This window comes from Monodelphis domestica, chromosome 6, assembly GCF_027887165.1.
Source record: "Monodelphis domestica isolate mMonDom1 chromosome 6, mMonDom1.pri, whole genome shotgun sequence".
Taxonomy (NCBI): Eukaryota; Metazoa; Chordata; class Mammalia; order Didelphimorphia; family Didelphidae; genus Monodelphis; species Monodelphis domestica.
Window position 1 is genome coordinate 249,977,253 of NC_077232.1, and position 10,008 is coordinate 249,987,260.

Sequence of the window (10,008 nt, forward strand, 5' to 3'; positions counted from 1 at the left end):
TGTTTAAAAACTACATACATGAGGGAGCAGCTGGGTAGCTCAGGGGATTGAGAGCCAGGCCTAGAGATGGGGAGGTCCTAGGTTCAAATATGACCTCAGACACTTCCTAGACCAATACACAGTATTAATTCCAAGAGGGAAGGTAAGGGTTTAAAAAACAAAACTATATATTTGTTTATTAGTTGATGCTTTTCTTTTCAACATTGCTTTTATTCCTTTGAATGACACTTCCCCCCAACCTCCTTCCCCCTGACAAATCAATATCCCATATCTGACCATTGCTGTTTTCTCTTGAGGTCCTAGTCTACCATCTCTCTGCCATGCTTTTGAGTCTCTGAAATCACAATTAATCATGGAAGAATTATTAGTTTTCAATGACGTTTTCCATTATATTATTGTGGTCACTATATAAATTGTTCTCCTGTTTGTGCTTACTTTGCTCTGCATCAATTCACAAAATCTCACAAATTTTTAAATATTGAAGACTTTTAAATAATGAATTTAGTTATACTCATACTTCTTTGGCTTATGTCTCCGCCAGGGTTTCCCTAGGGAACACCAGAATCTGACTCATTTTAGCACTCCCCTAGGAGTACTAGCCTGTAGATTTCCAAGATGTTGGGTTGTTGTTTTTTAAACACAGACCAGCATTCACACAGTAAATTCATTTTGTGGTATTCACAATGCAGGGAAGGTCTAATATTTTACCATCTTTAGATATAGGAGGGAGTCTTTGATTAAAGGGAAAATACCTAATAGCCTTAGGAGAGTGGTAAAATGATCTGGTAAAATGATGGGTGGTTGAGATCATATAAGTACAACCAGAAGGAACTTCCATTTGGTCCTTGTACAGATAAGGAAACTGAGGCCCATTGAGGTTAAGGGGCTTACCCAACTTACCTAAAGTTACAAGTGGCTGAGAAAGGATTTGAACTGAGGTTCTGTGACTCTGGGAAGGAAGGAAGGAAGGAAGGAAGGAAGGAAGGAAGGAAGGAAGGAAGGAAGGAAGGAAGGAAGGAAGGAAGGAAGGAAGGAAGGAAGGAAGGAAGGAAGGAAGGAAGGAAGGAAGGAAGGAAGAAGAAAAGCATTTATTAGACTCCTACAGTGCCAGGTACTATGTGTGCTAGGTGCTAAGTGCAATAAACATTCATTAAACACATATGTGCCAATTATTATGCTAGGGATGCAAAGATTAAAAATTAAAACAATCCCTGCCCTCAAAAAAGATCATGTTGTATTTTATATATGACCTATTAATTAATTAGTATCTATATATTATAAACAGCAAATAGATATAACTTACTTTGTTCACAAGAGAACAAAACACGTCTGTAATAATCATAAAGCAAGCTTAATGGGAGAAGCGTGATTAATGGGAAAGTTTAGGAAAGGTCTCTTATAGTAAGCAATACTTGAAATGAGCATCTCTAATGGAGCTGGGAATTCCAAGAGGAATAAGAAGAGAGAGAACATTCTGAAAATGTATAGGAACAGCTCAGGAGTCAGAGGATGAAATGTCATCTATAATTATTATTTTTTAAAACCTGTATCTTCTGTCTTCGAATAAACACTGTGTATTGGTTCTAATGCAGAAGAGCAGTAAGGGCTAGGCAAGGGGAATTAAGTGACCTACCCAGGGTCCCACAGCCAGCAAGTGTTTGAATCCAGGACCTCCTGACTCCAGGCTTGGCTCTCATTTCATTGAGTCACCCAGCTGCTCCCAACTGCTATCATTTTAAATTTTCATAGGCAAAGGGCCATGTCCTTTTAGTCTAATTATTGACACCACCATCAATACAATCACCAGCATCATCTTTATATAGAAAATAGAATATACATGCAGCTCTACCCCAGGTGCTAGGGAGAATTACAAAGAAATAGGGCCATCTCTCTTCCTCTTATTCTATTTCTTCATTCAGATGCCAAGACTGGCTTGGGCATTGTACCCCCAGGCACACTATTATCAGGGAAATGCCTTGGCTCCCTTACACCCTCCTAACTCCCAGCCCCAAACATCTGACCCAGAGAGGATTACCCTCCTTTGATGGTCCCATTGATTTGATATGGACAAAGATGGACACTTCATCCATCTGTCCTCCAAATCTAGGACCACCCCCTATGCTTTCAGGCAAACCATCCCACCCTCACTGTTGTAAATCCCCAGAATTGATGGCATGGGAAGGGCAGCTCTTCCACCCATGCTGTTCCACCTAGGAGGCAGGCTTCCACCTATGCTGTCCTCCTGGCCAGATTCAACATTACTTTCCAAATCAATACATTTCTCTTTTTATTTTTAAGCTAAGTTTTGGAGACTTGCTTTCCTCCAAAGGGCCCTGGGGGTTCCCCTCAAGCCCCCCACAACAGTTATTATTTTTTTCTCTCCAACATCCATCTCCTCTTGTCCCTTTTCTCACTCAACCAGCACCCTAGCTCATGCCCTTCCCCACTCCTGCCTCCTCTCTCTTTCAATCCATCTTCTCCTCAGCTGCCAAAGCTCCAATAATCAATAAACTCCAGTGAGTCCTATTATTTCCAGAGTCAAATGCCTCTTCTGTTTGCCATTATAAGTGGGCTCCAATCCACCTTCCCAGGCTTATTCTACTTTAAACTCTTTCACAAACTTTCTCTCCCACATCTCTGTGGCTTTGTACAGACTCTACCCTGGGCTGAAATGCATTCACTTTTCTACAGCCTTGCCCAGGGTCACACAGCTAAGAAGTGCCTGAGACCATATCTTCATCCACTGAGCCAACCAGCTGCCCCTCTGAACCTCTTGTTGCCTTTATAGCTATAAATAAACATCTCACTAATTTTTATATATTTATATATTAGATATAAATTTTATCTGTTAATAATTAAATAAAAATATTTTTATTATTAGATTCTATTCCTGTATAGATCATATAACTAATAACCATACTGTATAAAGGTCTATCCATCCATATTGACACACACAGCGCTCTAGTTGATGACCAGGAGCTGGCAATTTTTTTGCTTTTCTGCCTCTGAGACAGTGGCGTCTCACTCAATATCTTGTGCCAAGAGTAGGAGTGAAGACAACAGGAGAGGAACCATTTCTAACCCAGATCCTCAACAAAATCTCCATTCTTTACTTTAATCCATTGAGGTTTTCTTTTCCCTAAAACCTTCAGTAAACCAGAGCTAACTTTCTCTGTGTCCTACCAGACTTTGCTGTTGAGATCAATAAGAAAAATGCAGATATCTGTTCCGTGTCACCAAGAGTGGCATACATTGCCCATGAGTGCCCTTTGCTCAACCCAAGGCACAGGCAGATATGTCAACACTGACTAGAGCAAATGAAGAAACTATTGTTTAGAGGATTAACTTAATGCTAATTTAGGGAACGAAATTAGGCTGAACTTTAATACTGGATTTCATGGGTTCACTTACACAGCATTTGATTTTAGAAATGTCCAGGCACATGCAAATAGCCTTGATCTATCCCTGGGTGTTTCAGAGGTTTTAGTCAAAGTTGGCAATGGCCCACTGTACTATTTGTTTAGACCTGAGGACAAAAAGAACTCCTTCTTTGTACTGATCCTCAGTCTATCCAGATGCCCTCCAAATGGCTGTTATTGTTCAGTTGTGCCGGATTCTTCATGACCCCATTTGGGATTTTCTTGGCAAAGATGCTAGAATGGTTTGACATTTCCTTCTCCAGCTCATTTGGTCATGGGCATTGTACCCCCAGAAACTCAGGCAAACTGTTATCAGGGAAGTACCTTTGCTCCCTTATACCCTCTGACTCCCACCCAAAACATCTGACCTTCCTTGGATTGTCCCATTGATTTGAGATGGATAAAGAGATGCACCTCATCCATCTGACTTCCAAATCAGGAGAACCACCCCCATGCCTTCAAGGAAGCCTCCTCCCCAACCCCTTGCCCCAGAGTCACTTGTCCTCATTGCTATAAAAGAATATAAAACCCCCAGAAGTGAGGCATTCCACTCATGCTGTCTTGCTTGCCAAAAATTTAACATTACTAATAAATCTCTCTTTACTTTTTATTTTTTTAAACCCTCACCTTCCATCTTTGAATCAACTTTTGTGTATTGGTTCCCAGACAGAAGAGAGGTAAGGGCTAGGCAATGGGGGTTAAGTGACTTGCCCAGGGTCACACAGCTGGGAAGTGTCTGAGGTCAGATTTGAACCTAGGATCTCTATCTCTAGGCCTGGCTCTCAATTCACTGAGCTACCCAGCTTTCCCCTCTCTTTACTTTTAAATTAAGTTTCAGAGTCTTGCATTCTTGCAGAAGGTATCCTTCCTGAACCCCAAGTGACTTGTTCAGGAACACACAGCCAGATAAGTGCCAGATCTGAACTCAAGAAGGTCTTTCTGACACCAAAGCCTAGCATTCTATCCACTGTGCTATCTAGTAAAAGCTTATTCCCACTGCTCCTGCTGCTGACATAGACTTCCTTAATTTGTCTTATATAGAAATATGCTAAGAATGACTGCTTTAAAAGTGATTAATAAAATGAACCTGAATATTGTATAATTGGAATGACCAAGCATGAAGAAGATAAATGTAAATGGCCTCTATAGATGCATTTGGTTAGTTCTGCTGCTCTGATGTTTCTTTCTTTCCTTCTTTCTTTCCTTCCTTCCTTCTTCCTTCCTTCCTTCCTTCCTTCCTTCCTTCCTTCCTTCCTTCCTTCCTTCCTTCCTTCCTTCCTTCCTTCCTTCCTTCCTTCCTTCCTTCCTTCCTTCCTTCCTTCCTTCCTTCCTTCCTTCCTTCTTTCTTTCTTTCTTTCTTTCTTTCTTTCTTTCTTTCTTTCTTTCTTTCTTTCTTTCTTTCCTTTGTTATGAAAGATGACTTCTGGAGCAAAGAAGGACATGTGTGGAAATGACATGATATAAAAACCAATGCTTTTTTTTTTTTTAAGACTGATCAGTTTCTTTGAATCAAGTCTCTCTTTGACTCTTATGGCGGCTTTTAACATTTCAATTATGAAGTTAGAGAAGTGAATTGTAGGTGATTTCCTATAGTAATCCCAAAACACTGCCCTGGGAAGAAAATGACCAATTCATAGAGAATGGTTGACCCAAGTATTTTTGTAAATCTCAGGATCACAGAGCTGAAAGAAACTTGAAGGGTCATCTTCTCCAGCCACTTTTAAATTTTGCTTTTTTAAGGTTGTGGAAACTGGACATCAAGCCCTACAACCACTCCACTCTGAAGACTGTTATCTTCATCTATCAAATGAAGGGGTTGGATATGGTGATCTCTAAGGCCCTTTCCAGCTCTAAATCTATGATCCCATGATGCCATGACATTGTCTTTGCATTCATTCTGGAACCCAAATGCCAGTAGAACTTTGAGTCCTAGAATCATCCAACTCCTCTCCCTTTACAGATGAGAAAACTGAGACCCAGAAAGTAGAGGCCAGGTGTTAAGTGATCATTAGGACAAGTGTTCAAGTCCAGACTTCTAGGCTAAGGTCCTCTCCATTCATTTATTCATAATTATTACCTTTGGTCTTAGAGTCAATACTAGGTATTGGATCCAAGGCAGAAGAGAGGTCAGGACCAGGCAATTGGAGTTAAGAGACTTGCCCAGAATCACTCAGCTAGGAAGTATCTGAGGCCAGATTTAAACCCATCTCTCATCTCCAGACCTGGCTCTCTATGTACTGAGCTAACTTCTGTTTTCCAGTGATAGCTCTCCTTCACCCATTTTAGTTTGATGGAACACAAGCAACTTAAACACATGTACTGTTTATTTCCAGGTACCAGATCTGCTGTGGAATTCTGAAGCTCTTATTTGAAAAATCATTTCCTTACCTACCTCCCCTCCCCTGCCCCTGTGTTCTAACTATCCCTATCCATCCTCTGATCACAGGATCACAGATTTAGAGTGGGCGTCTTGTCTTGTTTTTAAGGCTCCCTAGAGAGATTTATTACGTAAACCTTTAAACCCACAGGTGTTCCCAAGCCACTCTCAGAGACTTAGATATTATCTTGAAACCAAATCAGAACACATAGAGAGATTATCAAAGTAGGTGAGAAAGGAAGCAGACTAGAGAGCAAATCTGAAATATAGGGTTGAAGGCATGGGGGAAGAGTGGTGAATGTGATGAAACAGAGAATGAGTGAAAAGGGCCCAAAGAGAGAAGGGAAAGAACCGGATGGTTTGGAAATGGAGGACAGAGATGACAGGGAGGGAGAAGAGGTAAAGGGCGAAGAGAGCTTTCCAGAAACTAGACACAACAACTCTCCAGGGCCACTTCTCTTCAAGGGCCTTGTTGACAGGGGAGACCAGGGAGAAGGGACCATCACTGTCCCACTAATGAGGCAGTCATGGGAAGAAAGCCTCCTGGAATTAGAGTGAGAAGATTGTAGGTGAATCTCAACCTCTGCTGACCCTCAACTAATTAAAAAAATAACAAAAGAAGGGGAGGGGGAAAAGGCAGGCAAGGTGGTTCAGTGGAGAGAGAGCCAGGCTCTAATACAAGGCAGAATTCAATGAGTGCCAGATGAGATTAAACAAAAGGGCTCTGGTTCTTTAGAAAGAAGGAAAACTCGAGTGGAGTTCAATGTGCCACAGAACATTTTTTGGCCAAGACAGCCAGTTTTGTAGTAGGACTACAAAGTATTTAATAGCTTGCATTTATAGAGTACAGGAAGGTAGAGAAAGCATTTTATCTCATTTGATCCTCATAATCACCTTAGGAGGCAGGTGCTCTTAGTATTTCCATTTCACAGATGAGGAAACTGAGGTGGACAGCAGTTAGTGGCTTGGCCATCTTCTCACCGCTCATCAGTATCAAGAGGCAAGATCAAAATCCAGATCTTTCTGACAAATACACTTCCCTGAGTAATCACTATTACTACACTGCATCATGGAGCAGAATCAAGCCTAGAATGGTAGACTGAGGTCAGCTAGTGAAGAGTTTTAGAAAAAAGAGAATCTTTAAAGGATATTTTAAAATAGTTTCATAGGGTTTTAGAGGTGTAAGGGACTTCAAGGGCTATCTAGTCTAAACTTATATTTTTCAACAATTTAAAGGAAGGCTTAGGAATGGTCATTTGGAGCAGAGGTGTCAAACACACCACCAGCAGCCAGCAGGTGGCCTCCCTCCCTCCCTCAAGTGCAGCTGGAATTAGGTTGAAATGCAATTGGGAAAATTTTTCAAAAAATAAATAAGAACACAACAGAACATAGATAATGTTAACATGTGGTTTTCTAAGTCAATAGATAGCCCCAGGAATCCTTAAATACAGCTTAAGAGATATTTTTCTATATGAGTTTGATACTTCTAATTTAGAAAATGCAACATTTTTTTTATGATGGAGAAGAATTATCTACCTGGGAGATAATCTAATCAATTTATTAACTTCTCATTTTGTTCTGATTTATGGGAAAGTTTTACAAAGTAGAAATGGAATGCCATTGGGCTCAAATTCTGCCTCCAACACTTCCTACCTGGGCAAGTCACGTAAACCTTAGTCTGGCTCAGTTTTCTCATTTGTGACATTGGGGTGATAAGAGTATTCCTAGGTTTACTATGAGGATCAAATGAGAAAATATTTGCAAGGTGCTTTATCAACTTAGAACACAATATAAAGGCTAATTATTACTATTACTCCTATACCCAAGCTCATGTTTGACCAGTTCCTGCTCACCTCTTTTTCCTTGGTCTCTTGGCCTGGACCTGACAATCATCTCATGCTTTTAGACTGTCTGTAGACTGACAGGCTCTCCTAAACCAGAAGAATCCTTCACTTCAGCCTCTAGAACTGGCAAGTTAGAAATGGCTTTGCTAATCACCCTCCCTCCTGACCAGTTCATCTATAAAACATCCCCTGTTTTGGCTGTACTTATATATCCCATTTGCTAGTTTCCCTTTCTGCTTTCCATATTTTTTTAAATTCCAGAGCATTTTTATCCCCCCCACCCACCCACAAACCCCTCTTATTTCACAAGTTAGTGATAGCAAACCTGTTTTCTTAGGCTGGGGTAGGGGTGCAGTGGGAAAGACCAGGGGATGGGAGGAAAAGGGACCAGTCTTTCCTGGTCCTAATGCCCATCAATTTCTCAGAGCCAGAGAGGCTCCTTTCACCTTGGTTCATTCAGTCGTTTATTTATTTAAAATTCAGAAACATGTTGACTTGAGTACTGTGTTTGGGTGTTCCCAAGACCCTTTGCAATTTATGGATAAATAGATGAAAATATGGTGAAAAGTAACAAACTGAGTAGATTGCTTCAATTTAACCTTGATATAGGTGTTGTATGTGGGGAGGGAGTACTTTGCTCCCACATCATTCTGTTTGGGGGGTGTCTGTTGTATGTATGTAGAGAGGGGGTACTTGCTCCCACATCATTCTTTTTGGGGGGTGTCTATGCTGTGTGTGTGTATGTGGGGAGGGGGTACTTGCTCCCACATCATTCTGTTTGGGGGGTGTCTGTTGTATGTATGTAGAGAGGCGGATACTTGCTCCCACATCATTCTGTTTGGGGGGTGTCTATGCTGTATGTATGTATTGGGGAGGGTGTACTATGCCCACTTCATTGTTTGGGGGTGTCTGTTGTATGTATGTAGGGAGGGGGTACTATGGTCCCACATCATTCTTTTTGGGGGGTGTCTATGCTGTGTGTGTGTATGTGGGGAGGGGGTACTATGCCCACTTCATTGTTTGGGGGTGTCTGTTGTATGTATGTAGGGAGGGGGTACTATGGTCCCACATCATTCTTTTTGGGGGGTGTCTATGCTGTGTGTGTGTATGTGGGGAGGGGGTACTATGCCCACTTCATTGTTTGGGGGTGTCTGTTGTATGTATGTAGGGAGGGGGTACTATGGTCCCACATCATTCTGTTTGGGGGGTGTCTATGCTGTGTGTGTATGTGGGGAGGGGGTACTTCCTCCCACATCATTCTGTTTGGGGGCTGTCTTGTATGTAGAGAGGGGGTACTTGCTCCCACATCATTCTTTTTGGGGGGTGTCTATGCTGTGTGTGTATGTGGGGAGGGGGTACTATGCCCACTTCATTGTTTGGGGGTGTCTGTTGTATGTATGTAGGGAGGGGGTACTATGGTCCCACATCATTCTTTTTGGGGGGTGTCTATGCTGTGTGTGTGTATGTGGGGAGGGGGTACTATGCCCACTTCATTGTTTGGGGGTGTCTGTTGTATGTATGTAGGGAGGGGGTACTATGGTCCCACATCATTCTTTTTGGGGGGTGTCTATGCTGTGTGTGTATGTGGGGAGGGGGTACTTCCTCCCACATCATTCTGTTTGGGGGCTGTCTTGTATGTAGAGAGGGGGTACTTGCTCCCACATCATTCTTTTTGGGGGTGTCTATGCTGTGTGGGTATGTGGGGAGGGGGTACTTGCTCCCACATTATTCTGCCCTTCCCACATATAACTCAAAATTACACACACAACTCCCTCACAGGCTCTCTTCACTGGACCAGTTGTTCCAGTTCCCCAGCTCCCCCCCTTTTGTCTTAGGTCATTAACCTTCTTTGCCCCTAGCCTCCTGCCCCATCTCCATCACACTTCCTCCCAGGGCCCTCCTTCTCCTCCACTGGCAAACCTTCAGGGGCTTTAGATCCCAAGTCTCAGGTCAGCATCTCCCCTCCCACCAGACCCTAAGCTCCTGATGGTTCCAGATCCTTCTCATTCTAGTGAGTCAAGCACGAAGGGGAGCCCCAGAGTGCGGGTGGGGGTGGGGGGCGGCCAGGGTGAAGAGTCCCCTTTGGGTGTCAGAAGTGAGAGAAAATACGCATTTCGCTTTCCTTTGGCCTGTGGGCTAGCTGGTTTGACTAGTTCGAGAATGCAAACAAGGTGGGCTAGCAGAACTTTACTCAGCAGATAACCAGGGAAAGGTCGGCGTGACTAAAAGCCCGGCTGGAGACGGCCAATATCAAGGCTGATTAAACAGCCAGTGAACTCGAGTTCATGGATCCTTTTTTTTCTTTTTAATTCCCCTCCAGGCCTTATGCTTCAGAGTAAACAAAATGGGCTGAGGGTGGAGGTCTGGC